This window comes from Herpailurus yagouaroundi, unplaced genomic scaffold (assembly GCF_014898765.1).
Source record: "Herpailurus yagouaroundi ecotype Mexico unplaced genomic scaffold, PumYag 28, whole genome shotgun sequence".
In the NCBI taxonomy this organism is placed as follows: Eukaryota; Metazoa; Chordata; class Mammalia; order Carnivora; family Felidae; genus Herpailurus; species Herpailurus yagouaroundi.
The window spans coordinates 65953638-65970114 of record NW_024412376.1 but is presented as its reverse complement, the minus strand read 5'-3'; the positions used below and the strand labels follow the sequence as shown (position 1 = coordinate 65970114).

Below are 16477 nucleotides of genomic sequence, written 5' to 3'. Positions count from 1 at the left end.
TATTTCATCTCCCTGCAGTTTTTAATTATTCTCTTACATGGGTATGGAAATAGTTGATTTAAAAAATGCTTTGGTTTGACCTTCTGAGTTTATTTTCCAGGTAATAACTATTGCTATGTAAAAACAAAACAAAAACAAAAGAAAAAAAAAAAAGAAACCTCCAAATTTACTGGTCCATGGATTGTGTGGGACAGCAATTTCAGCAATTTAGACAAGACACATTGAGTCTGGCTTTTGTCTCTCCCAGGATACCTAAGGCTTAGCTAGGAAGACTTGAAGGTTGGGGGTTACTTGATGGATAGAATCATGTGGAAGCGTCTTCATGCCCATGTTGGGTGGTTAATGCTGACTGTCAGCCGGGACTCAAGTTAGGCTGTCCAAAACACCTACACATGACCTCTTCATATGATCTTTCCACGTAGTTTGGTTTGGGCTACTTCACACAAGTGGCAATAGAGTTCCAACTCTATTCTCACTCTTGGTTTTGGCTCAGGTCATGATCTCATGGTTTGTGAGATGGAGCCTCTGTGCTCTAGCACAGAGCCTGCTTGGGATTCTCTCTCTCCCTCTCTTTCTGTCTGTACTCTCCTCAAAATAAATAATTTTTTAAAAAATTAAAAAAATATTAATAACAAAAATGTCAATAACACCATGAATAGCATGTACCTTACTCTATCAACATGATTATTCTTGAATCTAGTCTAAGCACTTATTTTTTTCTTTTTACAGAGACCATATTTTTTGGATTAGTGGTTTTTAAATGTTTTTGGAGGGGCACCTAGGTGGGACAGTCAGTTAAGCGCCTGCGTCTTGACTTCAACTCACGTCATGACCTCACAGTTCATGACTTTGAGCCCCACATCAGGCTCTGTGCTGACAGTATGGAGCCTGCTTGGGATTCTCTCTCTCTCCCTCTGCCTCTCCTTGCTCACTCTCTCCTCTCAAAATAAAAATAAAATAAACTTAAAAATTTAAATGTTTTTGCAAACACAATACCTGTAAGTCTGCATAATTTTTAACAGAAAATAAAACAGCAAGTTACTTAACTTTCTCTAAATGTCAGTTTTCTCAACTGTAAAATGTATATAATAATTAGTAACTCAGTTTTATTGTGCAAAAGAAAGAGACTATTCCTAAGAGAGGGTTAGTATAAAACTGATAATAAATAGGTTTCCAGAGGAGAAATGGGGGCTACAAGTGATACATGGAAATTAAAGATAATGACTTCCTCTTACCTGGGGCAAACATCATGGGGAGTTGTAATGGAATTCATACTGGTAACAAGGAGGACACTTGGCAGTCAATTAGAAGATTCTGTAGTTCTGAAGTTCTGATGTTCCTGTAGAATAGCTTCTAAAACACTGTTCCTTCCATCAGCATGAGGCAGCATAACTGAGACACTGACTCAGCCTGAGACACTCTGCATCCTTTGCTTCACCTTAGCTGAGTCCTCTCAGTTTCTTGTCCCATTGTTTTCCTCCTCTTACATTTCACCTCAGGTCTTCACTCTCAAGGTTATACCCTGGACTGTAATCAAACCACTTCTATTAAAAATCTTTTGGGGAGGGGTGCCTGGGTGGCTCAGTCGGTTAAGTGTCCCACTTTGGCTTGGGTCATGATCTCACCATTTGTGAGTTCTAGCTCCACATCAGACTGCACTGACAGTGCCACGCCTGCTTGAGATTCTCTCTCCCTCTCTCTGCCCCTCCTCCATTCTCTCTCTCTCTCTCTCTCTCTCTCTCTCAAAATAAACATTAAAAAAATATTTCAATCCAATTTCTCATTGTTTGCTCATAACCTGTATCAAGTTAACTCACTCAGATTACCCTATTATGACCATTCTTTAAGTCAGCCTAAACTCCAACCCATAGATCCTACCATTTTTTTTACACTGGGCATCAACTGCCTCATGATTTCACTCCATTTTTGTCCAGAACAGAGTCTATGGCTATTTGCTATAATCAGTCCATTGCAAACACTCACATATTTCTTGCCCATCTCTCCCTACACAGGATTAGATTGCCAACATCCCAACTCTGAAAATAGTCAGTTCTCAACCTTTATGTGCCAAGTACTTCCAATTTTATTTCTCTAGCCCAAACATGTCTTCAAAATATAAGATCCATGTATCAAACTAAAAATCTGAATACATATAAAATATAACATGTGCCAAGCCTCAGGTTTGACCTCTACTTGATTCCACATCTGTTCTCTCAGTCTTTCCCATTTTGGTAAGCAATCTCACAGCTGTCCAAGCCAGGTTTCTTGGTATCATGTTTGATTCTCTCTCTCTCTCTCTCTCTCTCTCTCTCTGTCTCTCCTTTACTCACATAAGAATCAGAGCCCTAGATAAGTATCTGTGTATATGTGATTTATTTAAAGAATATTATCAATAGAAATGGAATGAGAGAAACAGAACAAGACAGGGCAACAAACTAGCAAGGGTGTGCTCTCAGGTGGAATCTACCGGCACTCAAATCCCACAGGGAGCCCTGGAACATATCTTGCACTCCATATTTATGCTCCCTTCTTTAGTCAAGGGGCTGATTTACTTCAGCACAAATTACTTATTGGTTTGAGGGTTCCCCATGAAGGGATGTAAGGGGCACATAACCTCTCAGGCAAAGCAGCAACCTTATGGCAGAAGACAATTCTCTGGCAAAAGAGGCAACTGTGAGTTTTACCTCATGACTGTGTCTTCCACAGTCTACTTTGCACAACGCATATCTACTTGCTTCTATCAATTTGCAGAACTTCTCTAGGATTTGGGTTTATCATAAGTTCCAACTACAGTTCTTGCACTTGGCATGGAAATTTAACTGCTACTTATCATCTCCATCCTCATCACTACCACTCAGTCTAGTTTTCCTTCCCTCCTGACTAGCCCTTCTGCTGATCTAGGTGGTTACTCTAGAAGGGAAATCTAGACCTTCACTGCTATAGAGTCTGAGGCCCAGGTCACTATGTCCTTATTAGTCTGTGGTCTCTCTACTTGTGTTTTTACAGTTAAAACCCACAGTAAATGCAAAAGGCAAAAATACGCTTCCATAGATACATAGGTTTGCAGGTCTCTCCCAGACTTCCTAATCTGCAATATTCCAATCTTGGTTCATCCAGACCATTGACCAACCAGCTAAGCCAACTGAAACTGCCTATGAGTTGGTATTTACATCTATTATTCAAACGTTTGTCTCACAAAACGAAGTGGCTGAGTAGCAGCATTGCTAACTAAACACTGCCAATTTAGGAGACTTCCCTTTACCCAAGTCTTTCCTTGACCAGTCTGTACAGGATTCCACTTTTCATTTGCCTCCATATGTTATATATTATACATTTTCATCATTGGTCAACCCATCTCGTGCTTTTCCTTCCATCTTCAACCAGTCATATGGACATGCCCTGAGCCACCCAAATGAGATGAGGTAGAGTTGTTGGTGCAGCATTATGGGTGAAATGGGGTGAAACGGGGGTCTCCACCACCCTATGCAGCTTATGTGCATGTTTTGCACCCAAACCAGCACAATTTGGGTTTTTCTGCTTCCATTTTAAAACAGATTGCTGCCAAGCTCACCTGACTGTGAAAAATGTCCTCCATTCCTTGGATTCAGTGAATACTAATAATACACTTAAAATTTATTTCTACAAGGCATAGTGAGGAATAATTTCTTGTTATGCTAAAAACTACTAACCAAAAAAATCCAAAATAATCTGATAATTTAGAATAATAATATCAGATAATATCAGAATAACTGATACTTCAGCTACTGATTCTTCACAAAGATAAAAAAATTACATAGATTGTAGTGTCTGATCCAGTATGGAAGGAATTTAGAAGTTGCCACTCTAGCCTAACAACAAAGAAAAAGCTGGAAAAAATGAAAAATCAACAACTCTTTGTAGATCCATCAGAAAATGAGGTCACAGGACCAGTCATGCCCCCAAAATTGGAAAGACAGACTGGCAGACATAGGAAATCACAATTTATCAGAACAGAAATCCATGAGTTGAAACCTGTACAGGAAACAGTGCCCAGGTAGGGAAACCTGAACTGTAACTAATAAGTTTCTAGTGGCTCAGCATGAGCAAGTCTGAGAACTTGAGGGGGACCCAGTCATAGAAGGGCCCGCATTTTATGAATTTTACCCTTCCATGGCTCTACCAGGTCTTCATATTGAGTATCAAAGGAAAACCTCTGTATGCTTCTGGCACATGTGATAGGGACGATTTAACCCAAATTCTTTAGCCAGGCAGGTTGAAAGAAAACAGCAAATATTATGAGGATGGTTTTTCATTCATTTAATGTGAATGCCCAATGTTATTCTGGAATTCATAGAATTATCTCATCTCTCTTGCACCTACCAGTCAGGTTTTGTTGTTGTAGTTTTACTTCTAAAAGAACATAAGATACCTAAACATGGCCATTCAGGCTTTACTTATCTTGGATTGGTTATTGGATTTCCAGCAGATCAAACTGGAGTAACTTCTCTCTACAGAAAGCCAAACCATCATTTTCCAACTACCATTTAATTAACATGGAATTTAGTTTGAAATGAGAAATAATGCTTTGTGACCTGCAAGAGTAAAACAGAAGAATACATATGTTTCTCATTCATGGATTGTCCATTCAGAGATAAACATATTAACATGTTACTCTTGGTGCTTGTGATGGCTATAATAGCAATATGTTTCTCATTTTCTCACATAACTCATTATACCACTCAGGCATCATGAATCACACTACTCCATCAACCCACATCACATCAAGGAGACTTCCAGCTGGAAACTGACATCCAAGAGTTTACATTAGTTTCTAAACTAGCCCTGGTATATGTATCAGAAAATAAACTATAAGTGAAAATAAAGAGAACAGAAAACAGTTTATTCCCTATTTTAAGGCAATTAAAAAAAAAAACCTTTAAATACAATATTTTATTTTGTAAGACTTCTACATGTTAGCCATTTTTGTTTGTAGTTATTCATAACTAAGATAACTAATGCATCTTAAGTGCTTGCTATATGCCAGGTTTTGGCACTTACATATCATCTTATTTATTCCTTAAAGAAATTCCTAAGGTAGTTTGAATGTCCTAAGTAACCTTCTTGTGGCCACATAGTTGAGTGGCAAATCCTGGATGACATCCCTCAGACTTTGTAGCCTGAGCTGTAGGGCACTAGGCTATATTGCCCATTGTCTTTGTATATCATTTCAAAAACAATCAAAATAGACTTTTATTATTAAATGATACCTTAAGCAAGTAGAAAAAAAGTGCTTATGTCTTCATTATTCATTTTTGTTTGAGATTCTTTAAAAAATAGGTATGAACTGGCAGGTCGCACAGGCCATATCCAACCCATGGATATATTTGTTTGACCCAAAAAGTGCTGTAAAATCTTTAAACAGGTAGGTAATATTTTATTTTATTTTTTATTTTTTTTTGTATTATCACTATTTTATTTTTTTTCTTTTATTTTCTCTTTTTTTTATTTATATATGAAATTTATTGTCAAATTGGTTTCCATACAACACCCAGTGCTCATCCCAAAAGGTGCCCTCCTCAATACCCATCACCCACCCTCTCCTCCCTCCCACCCCCCATCATTTAAACAGGTAGGTAATATTTTAAAATAAGAATACAAATATATATGAAATCTGGACTTCTAAATTTCCCTGAAATATCATATCTAACCTTTAATCTGGGAAATTATCTCTTGGAACATATTGGTGTTTTTCAACTACATCTAGGGATGAGAGGGAAAATATGCAGAATATTTAATAATCTGTTTACTCTTTTGAAGTTGGAGGATGCCTATGGTCTGCCACTCTGCATTCTTTCTGTCCGAACATGCAGAGCCAACATGCATTGATCAGAAGGCTGAATGTAAGTTTTAGAAGTGACCCTGTGAACTGAGATATCCAGATCCCAAATGATTAGTAACATTTGCTTTGAATTAAAAAAAAAACAAACTTTATTCACCTAATGGTTGGGTCATTAAAAAGTACCTCTGAAAAATACTTTGCCTTCACTTTCTATGAATAAAAACTTCCATCAGGTGGCCATCTGTTACATCAGAAATCAATACATTCTGTCTAATTTGTCTCTGTTATTTCCAGGGTCAGTTTCCTTCACCTTCAATTATTAGTCTTACTGTGACATATAACAGAGTCAAGTGTTATAACCATTACCCAGAAAGTCTGTTTCTTAAGCAGTAATACAGGGCACATAATATCCTTAAATATGCCCCAGACTTCCCCAACTAAGCTATTTAAAGTTTCTGAAATATTTAAGATTCAGAATACTAGATTTCAACCTTCTCAAAAAAGTGTATCAAATCTTTGAGTGTATTTGTCATAACATCACTTTTATGGTAAATGGTAAAATATTTCAGGTACTTGGTAGAAGAACTAAAAATTTTAAGTTGAAATGTTTTAATGGGTTAAAAACTATGTCTTTCAACAACTCACTATACACACACATACATAAATATACTTGAGGAGTGAAGGTCAGGGAGATCACTCTTTGCAGGTTCAAAACCACAGAGATCATAGGGATGTCACCAAAATGACCTTAATTTCCTGTAACATCAAAGTGGGCAATTCTTAGGAAGACACACAAATGCCATGTACCTACCTAGCCCACATGCCCAAGTCCTGCACCTGACTATAGCAGCCACCTGGAGAGGCATACTTCATCCTTCTTATCTGCTCTACAAACCTCTGTGAGTGCCTCTCATTGTCAGAAACTTATAGAACCTGATTGCAAGGCAGTCTGGGAAATGTAGTTTCAGGGCTATATATCCTTTTCAGTATGAGGAGGATCTTAAAAGATGATGATGTATCAACACAAAATATTTCATCTAGTGTCACTTCTTCTTTTTTTAAATTATTAAACAACAGAAATGTATTGCTTTAATATGTATTGCATATTAAACAACAGAAATTTAATACCGGAAGTCAAAAGTCTGAAATCAAGGTGTCTGAAATCGGTAGGTAGAGTTACTTCCTTCTGAGAACTGTGAGAGAGAATCTGTTGCATGATTCTCACCTAGCATCTCAGGGTTTGCTGGAAATCTTTGGTGTTCTTTGACTTGTAAAAACAGCACCTTAACCTTTGTCTTCACGCACACATGCATTCTCCATGTAAACATGTTTGTGTCCAAATTTCCTTATTATAAGGAAATCAATCTTATTGGACTAAGACCTACTCTAATGACCTAATTTTAACTTTACTGCCTCTGTAAAGACCTATCTCCAAATACAGTCACAATTTGAGGTACAGGGTTAGAACTTTGACCTATGAAATCAGGAAGGATACGATTCAACCATAACAATCATCTACTATTATTTAACAAATTACTCTAAAACTTAATGCCTTGAATAAATTCCATATCATCTCATATGGTCTCTGTGAGTCAGAAATTTGGGATCAACCTGGATGGATGGTTTGGTTTGAAATTTCTCTTTAGTTTGCAGTCAGATATCAGGCAGGGCTACAGTCATCTGAAGGCTTGATTGGGGCTGCAGGATCCACTTTCAGAATGAATTACCCACATGGCTACTGGCAGCAGACCTCAGTTCCTCTCTTCCTCTCTCCCCTGACCTGTCCACAGGGTTGCTTGGGTGTCCTGAAATACGGTGGCTTATTATCTCCAGAGCTAAGGATCCAAGAGACCAAAATGGAAGTTAAAATGCTCTTGTTGCTGGCATCCTTTCTTGGGATTACACTGACCTGAGTGTTCTAGTTTCAACTGGTCTCTACAGTTCTCACAAACATATTCTGGTCTGTATATTATTATCATCTCAGTGTTTCTGTGGAATAATAAGGACCTGAAGCTTCCTAGTAGTCTAACATCTTGCTTCCAGTATCACTTCTGTAACTTCTCTAACCACAAAAATTTTCTATGAAAGTATTTATTAAATTTAATTTAATTTCCTTGGTAGTTTATGCCTTAAAAACACTTATAGAGAAGTATATAAAGAAATTTCATAGTGGAATCAAAATACTTATGTTAAATGAACTCACCTAAAATTGATATAAAAGGCAATATGAGCTCTAGCAGTGGTGGTAGGGCATAACTTGCCATTATGTATAGATGATTTCAACTTGGTGTTGTTTTTGCTGAACATTCTGTGTGATGGGTCTCAGCATTAAGGGCAAGAAAGTAGAGATAATTTTCATGTTTTACTTGACAAAAATACAATTACATCCAAATTATTACCTAGTTAAGTATGCTCCATGTTCAAGGAAATATCATGCACAACCAGTGCAAGGTCTCCCCACAATGGCATAAATGTTCAGCATTTATGTGTTCAGCATTTATGCTAAATAGTGAAACCTAGGCCAAGGATATTTCTTCATGACTTTCGGCTTCGGAGAGATTTGCATTTTAACCCAAGGAGCTATTGTTGATTTGTTTGTTCCTACAAACAGATGTTCTTATTTTTCAAAACCACTAATAGAATATGAAAATTAAAATGCTCAACTTTGCAACATATTTTTAACTTGTCCTAGGCAAAATTTAAATCCATAGTCTGTTGAGTCAACATATTATTACCAAGGATAATTGGAATTAATAGACAAATGGATAATATAACACCATAGTTAATACTTCTACTTTATATCATAAAACGTAAATATGAGGTTTTGGATTCTTAACTAATTCTTTGCCCTAAAAGAATTAATAAATAAAAAGAGAGGTAAAATGGGAAGAAATGAGGAATTAAGACAGAGAATGGAATAGAGAGAAGAAAGAGAGAGAAAGATCAACCTTGAGAAATATTGAAGAGTGAATGAATAAATAAATAAGGAAATAAGGAGGAAGAAAGGAAGAGAGTGATGCAAAATGATGTAGGGATATCATGAAGATTTAGTTATATTGCCAACAACAAAAATTTCAGGAAGTTTAGATAAATGTCCTATACTATGTTGGGTTACATATAGCACAAGTCCGATAGATGGTAGATAGTAGTAGAATATTAAGCATTATTCTGGATGCTCATTTATTGATTGTTTTTTGAGCATAGACTTAGTGCAAGGCATTGAAATATGTATGGATACATAATAGAGAAAATATATAGAGAAAATATTTCCTATTTTGATTCATCTGTAATAATTTTGGGTGAAAAATGTGTCAATAAATTTGATAATAGACATTTTAAATATATCATCAGATATGATTATTGAAAAAATATTAATATTATAAAATAGATAGTTATTAATTTCTTTTACTTTATATTTTACCATCATAATTTGACAAAAAAATGAATTAAATGTCATAATATTTAGATTAAAATGATGGAATACATTATCATGCACATGACATATGTAGGATATTGTACTTTTGTTAATGGGAACCATCTTCCAAATAAGCCTTGCCCTGACACATTTGAATCACATTTTTTTTATTAATGCATCTTTAGAAAACATGTGCAATAAGCTGTATTTAAACATATTTTTTCCACATGGGGATTTAGAATAAAATACAAAGAATAGTAATTGTGCAGACAAAGCCAAATTCTTGACACTAAAGACTGCATGGGACCACGCAAGAAGAGTTTACAAACTCCATTCACCCAATGAAGAGCCAGAACTGGCTCTGTGTTCGAAGAGACAAGAAGGGCCTGTGCTGATGAAATAAACCACATTACTTAACACTGTTTAGTTTATACTGTAAATGTGGGTAGATAATGTAGGCTAGAAACATTATTCATCCATGGAGCATATGGTAATTATATCCACATTAAAGCACTTCTGCTAATCACACACACACACACACACACACACACACACACACACACACATCTTTGCTGCTGATGGGGTACAGCTGACACCAAGGGATACCTCACGGATTTAGGTTCATCATCACATTTTTCTCTGTGTGTATCTCCTACCTAAGGGGCTGCTGCAGCTCTTCTCAAGTGACGCCTCCTCCCCCCTACTCACTACACAGAAGATTACAACATAAACACAGCACTTGAACAGAAGTTTATAGTTTCAGGAGAGGAAGCGAGTCTGGCAGTTTTGATCAACTATTGTTTTCCCTGAGCTTAGTCTGAAGCTGGCAAACTGCACAGTTAGCTGGATGGCCCATGACATAAAATCCTATAGCTCCACAGAATTAGTGGCCCAGACTCAAACAAAAGGGAGGCCTTGGGTGATGGGCTGCCTCACAAGGCTATCTTGAGTATCTCCTACGTGTTACATTCTATATTGTTTTAGTGCACTTAAAAAAATCTCCAAACAGTCCTATATGAATAAATAATTATCTGTGCTTATAAATGAGAAAAGTGAGGTTCATAAAGGATATGTAACTTACCTAGAATCAAGATTCAAACCCTGAACAATTCAGATCTTATGCTCTTTCCATTGACTCTGGGTCATAATTAGAGACCATAAGAATTGAAAGAAAAATTATGCCCTACAACACCCAACTACCACAAAAACATCTAATTAAGAGTAAAATAGTATTTTTAAAAACATCACAAGAGTACATTGTAAGCTGAAATTAAAAATACTTTTATTCTGGATCTGTGTTTGTAAAGTCCTAGATAAATTCATTGAACCCAGACTGTTCAAACTTTATTTCCATTTAGGCCTCTGTTTGCTGATGCCTTAAGAGAATTCATGGCAACCTGATGGGTAGTGTGGCATTGACTCTCCCATGTTGCTGCCTTAGAGGAAGATGTCTTAATATGCCATTTATAAGACAAACAATCCGAATCTCATATGCTCTCACTGGTGTTTTAGGCTCTTCTGCCTAAGGAGTCAATGGAAGTCACATTTGGTGTGCTTATTTTGATGTTCGCCCAGATCCCTGTGGGGCTTAAATAGATTAAGTCCTTGTGATAGCCAGATTGTTAGTATTTAATGCTCCATTACTCACCCTTCTGTGGGGCCCCAGAAGGCAGATTGGCAGAGCAGTTCTCAGGCAGCAAGTGATGCAGACACAAGTCTAGTTGAGATGGTCTCTAGGACCAAATGTGTCAGAGTGACCCCTGAATAGGAAACATGTGCTTTCCAGGAAATATGATGGGAAAAGTCCATACGTTCAACATGTCTTAATGTTCTGTTTGGCTATTATGGGATCAAAGGCCAGATGATTTTCACAAACGCTGTGCCATGTGCCCGTTTTCAAGCCAAATGCTGACAATAAATATTTCTGGTGGTGTTAGGAGACAATTCTCCATGAGTTTCCTGCATTTCTGCATGTCTTAGAAACAGGCACTAACTCCCTTTGTTTAGGAGTATCTTTTCAAGGGTGTTAGCTTAGCAAACAGCCTTGCAAGAGAGAAATCATGTTGCCTCCAGAGGAAAGGGCAGGTTTGATTACTATCCAGTATAATAAAATCAGTGTCTCCCTCTGGAGTTAAAGCAGGCAGACTTACCGTCCATTATAAAAGACTTGGTTATCTAAGCTCAAAGTTCCTTTTTTCATACTCAAATTGGTGCATATGCAGGTATTACCTGGTCTTCTTCACAATGTCCCATATGACGTGGGGGAATTGGTGCAAACATGATGATACTCTTGCTATTGCTATGAGTAACAGACTGTCTTGTCTCTGACCCAGGAATCTCGGGTCTTCTGTCAGCAATTCTGAAACCAGTAGGCTAATTTGTTATCTTGTAAGTAGAGTAAAATTTCAGGCCATTCAAAGTTCTTAAAAGATAGTTTTCAATCATTATTATTTGATAAAGGCATATATGTCATGTTTCAATGTGTGTGCATACATATTATCTATCTCTCTGTATTCATTATGTATAATAAATCCATATTGTTATGTATAAATGTGCTTACAAATAACTGGTTTAATTATTTGTAATATGACAACCACATCTTCATCACCTGAAAAAGTGCCTACATTTGCATGAGCTTATTGTAATGATACAACTCAGAATCACATTTAATCCCTTGAAAAATTTATTTACCTTCTATAGATACAAACATTCCCAATTTACCAATTTCATGGCAGTAACTAGTTCCTCAAAAAGAAAGAAACAATTGACCTTTTCCTCAAAATTATATAGCAAATAAACGTCCCTTTAAATTGTACATTAGCAAAGACATAATAATTTAAAGTCTTACCCTTTTGGGCTTGTCTTAAAAATGATGACTGGTGTCAGTGAAGACAATAATAAGCATAATAATAGTAAACACAATACCCCTTGACCTCAGAAAACTTAAAACATCAGGAAATGTTTCACGGGATAAAATCATGGATCATAGAGTGAAGACAATGAAAGAAAACATACTCTCAAGCCCTATCCAACATCTGAATCCCTCTCTGTAAAATCACTGAATATAAATTACCCAACCACTCCATCATTATCTCCAGAAAGAATCAATCCCCTAGAGGCACCCCATTCCAATATTTGACAGACCAAATTCTTCTAAACTCTTTATCATATTTAAGAAATATTTGTGTCTCTGAATTTCATGTTCAGAGAATATGCTCCTGATTCTCATAGAACCAAATTTCTGGTATGGATTCCGTTATCAGAGCTTACATTTGTCAGCTCAGTAATTTGTGAAATTGATTTAACACTTTAAACCTCAGCTTTCCTATCTGTAAAAGGTGTATAAAGTGGTCACTTCATCATCTGATGTGAGGGTAAAATGAACTTCAGAACATATAAAGTACCCAGGAGAGAGAGGTTACAGTGATTACTCACCATCATTTCATGGCCTGCTTGCAGGTGACAGCATTGTCATTTCTTAGTGATGATGGTAGGGTAATGATTTCATCCAATGTGTACCACTCAGCAATGTTTATCAGTCCATTCTTAGATTTAGTCACCCAAGTTCACAATAGAAAAAGTCTTGGCTTTAATATTCAGTTGATATAATTTTTGGTTTGATTTTGGTTTGAAGATAGTATGAGGTTTCTGCATGGAACTTGGGAGTTTCTCTCTAATTTGAAACAAATTATTAAGTTAATGTTTAGACCCACTGCCTGTGAATATACCTTTTTGAATTTTATTAAGGCTTTTATTGGCTATTTATATAGCCTTTTAGGTTTTCAAGATGGAAAAAAAAGAAAACACATGTGATTACTGAAGTTAAGTTTGAATTGTTATTGAAATAAATATAAGTTTAAAGCTAAATACTTTGAATACTTAAAATCTAACCAATCCTTCATACTTGAATACACTTTATTTATTTGGAATACTAAAAAAAATGCTTATATTTGAATATGCAGTTGATCTCTAAAATTTTGGAATACATATCCTCAATAAATATACATTCCTTCACCAAAAACATGCATATCCTACTAATTATTAAATACCTTATAAAATATATACAACTATGAATCTTAAAGAGTTAAATTTGAAATGCAGTATCTGAGCTTTAATCTATTAACTATAATTCATGATAAGAGATGAAAAAAATCTGATTTCAAGTAGTCTCCTTGACAATTTCAAATTACTTTGACTATTATCTCAGAAGATCTAATTAGATAATCATTGTTCTTATCTTGTAATGTGGTCTGCAAAGAGATGATAGTAGGCACAGTTATCAGTATTACTAGCTCCTTCTTGGTTGCTTCTACTTGCATTATTGGTATTATTGGTAAACCACGATTTACTTAAAGAGATTTTTTTTAAAGCATCTGTTTATTTTGTGAAGTACAGTGATCATAACAAGATGACAATCCATCAGTCTGTTTAACTGCAATGCCTGGTGAGCTGCTGAATGCACTGAGTGAATGAGAATATCATAATCAGTCTTTCCGCACTGTGGAACTCTCACCTCATTTGCTTTGTGTGACATGTGACCTTCTAGTATATGGACTCAGTAAGGAGACGAGTGTCTATGTTTATATTGCAAAATAACGAGGCTTTTTCTTTTTTCTAGTTAAGAATCAACTATGAATAAAAATCATAATATATTCTTACAACTCCAGTGGTTCCAGTTTTTTACATTTGTGCTTGCTCTGGAGATCTGTATCACACTGTCTTATTCAGGCGTGGAACTTGGAAGTATTGCCATTGTGTAAGCTCTTTTATAAGGAGAAAAATGCCTGGTCAAATAGTTACATCATCTTTTGAGGGGAAGTCACTTACACTGAAGCTACATGTAAAAGATTGGGCGGTACACATCCTATAGCTGCAGAGCCAGTAAAGGGCATGCATATAGCATTGCATTTTACCAAACAGACAACTAGTTTAGACATTTCAAGCTAACAACATATAACCCTCCTAGGAATCAAAGTGAGTTATGGAGACTACCTACATTGGCAAAACACACTGCAGATAAATTGGTACTCTCATCTTTTATCTGTGGACTGTGCTTGTTACAGTAGGTGACACAACACTGAGTGGTGAGAAGCCAGAAGAAAAATGAATGATTTCTGGGATGCCTCATGGTGTGGAATTTGTTCCAGAAACTCTGACTTTATGAAGTGCCCCTCTGAGTAGCAATTTGTAACACACATTAATTCAGTAGTAGCTGAGCAAAGCTGAACAAGATTTCCCATGGTGCTGAAGTTCCAGATTGTTTCTCAAAGGGTTACATCAATTATTGTCACCTTTTTGTCAGCTGTGAACCATGATTAATTGGAGAGATCCAAATTTCTGCATGTCTTATGTCACATACTTCTTTACTTCTCCATCTGTTTTGTCCAACGTTTTGACCAACAAGTTCCACTTCTTGTATTTCATCAAAGCTAGAGTAAATGTCTCACTCTAGGTTGGAAAGAAACACTGAAGACAGAGAAAATGACATAAATGAGTAGCAAAGACAATTGATTTAGTAAAAGGACAAGCTGCAACCATATAAAAGGGAGACCTAATTACATTCTATGCTCTTCAGCAATGTGTAAAATGCAAAGATCTATTAGCTCAAACTTATTTGCATGTAACATTGAGTCCAGTACCCATCAGAATCAGAAACATGTAGCTTTCTTTACCTCTAAAAAATTCTGACAGCTAATTGACCAAATAATATAAAAACATTAGTGGAAATTAAAAACTGATACATGAAGGAGAAAAATGGAAGTTTTTCTCTAATGTGAAACCTTTTAGAATGCAACCTTTTTTTATTTTTATCTTTTAGAAACAAGAAAAATCCCATATTACCCAGCAGATGATGCATGGGGAATAATTGTCTACTCTAGAATTTTTGAGACTTCCAGTCACTTAATACTCTTAACTAACTTCCATCAAACATTTTCACAAATAAAATCCCTTGTAAGTCACCTTGTTGGAAAATGGAAGGTTTATAAAAAATAAATAAATATATTATGCTTCAGCTGATAGTTTGCAGAACAAAAATAATGGGCTTGTTCAATCAGGGAACTTGGGATGCAGGTCGGTTTGAACTAAGAAAACAAAGAGCTTTGTTGGCTTTAGAGCTGCTTTTCCTTCTATGATGAGGCAGGGAAACTAATTTGTAGCCCTGTTCATCACTGAATACAGCCTTCAACCTGTCCAATTGGGAACCCTAACCTGAGCACAAAGGAAGCTTCACAGCCCGTAGAGCATAGCCCAAGGTTTCTCCCATTTGCAGAACAAAATTGGTGGTCTCACTTGACCAGGGAATTCAGTAAACATTTTGGCCTGATTCAAGTCCCCAAATAATGAGCTGTACAGGCCATGGGTCCTATCCTGTTCCCTGCCTGGAAAAGGAATCTAATGAATGGCTCCATGCACTACTGAATATAGTAACCCAGTCCTGACCATCCAGTAAACCTGATCAGAAAATCCAGGCAACCATGGAGACCACCCTATAGCCTCACTTAGGAAAAACAAACCAGCCAGTAAACCCTGTTAAAACTCTTGTCAAAAAAAATGGCACATACCTTACCCTCCTGCCCCCCATTCCTATCCTCAGAGTTTGAACAGCTCCTTGCCCCAAAATAGAGCATAAAAACATAGACTGAGAGTAAAGGAATGGAAAAAGACATTTCAAGCAAATCGTAATAACAATAATAACAAAAAACAGCAGGGGTAGCTATACTGAAACAAAATAGACTTTAAAAATGATAAAAAGAGACAAAGATGGTCACTATATAATGATAAAATTGTCAGTACATCAAAAAGATATAGCAATTGAAATATTTATGTGCCCAACATTGGAGGAGCTAAATATATATAGCAAAAACTAACAGAGTTAAAAAAAAAAAACAGTAACACAATAGTTGGGGACATTAATACTCCATTCTCAAAAATGGATAGGTCATCTAGGCAGAGAATCCATAAGAAAAAAACAGATTTGAACAACATTATGAACCAAATGGACCTAACAAGTATATATAAAACATTCTATCCAACAAAAGTAGAATACACATTGTTCTAAGTACACATGGAACATTATCTAGGACAGACCATATGTTAAGACACAAAAAAAGTCTTAAAAAATTCAAAAAGATTGATATCATACTAAATATTTTTTTCTGGTCACAATGGCATAAACTAGAAATTAATAAAAAGAGGAAAACTGGAGAATCCCAAACACATGGAAGTTAAACAACCAATAGATC

The 16477-nt window shown here is 36.1% G+C and overlaps 1 long non-coding RNA gene across 1 annotated transcript; it reads right to left on the bottom strand.

Moving 5' to 3' along the window:
• Positions 1-11898: 11898 nt before the first annotated feature.
• Positions 11899-14895, bottom strand: LOC121030413 (uncharacterized). Its single transcript, XR_005790187.1, has 2 exons — positions 14525-14895; positions 11899-12906 (listed from the first exon to the last, which is right to left on the bottom strand). It is a non-coding gene; the product is annotated as an uncharacterized LOC121030413 (long non-coding RNA).
• Positions 14896-16477: the final 1582 nt, after the last annotated feature.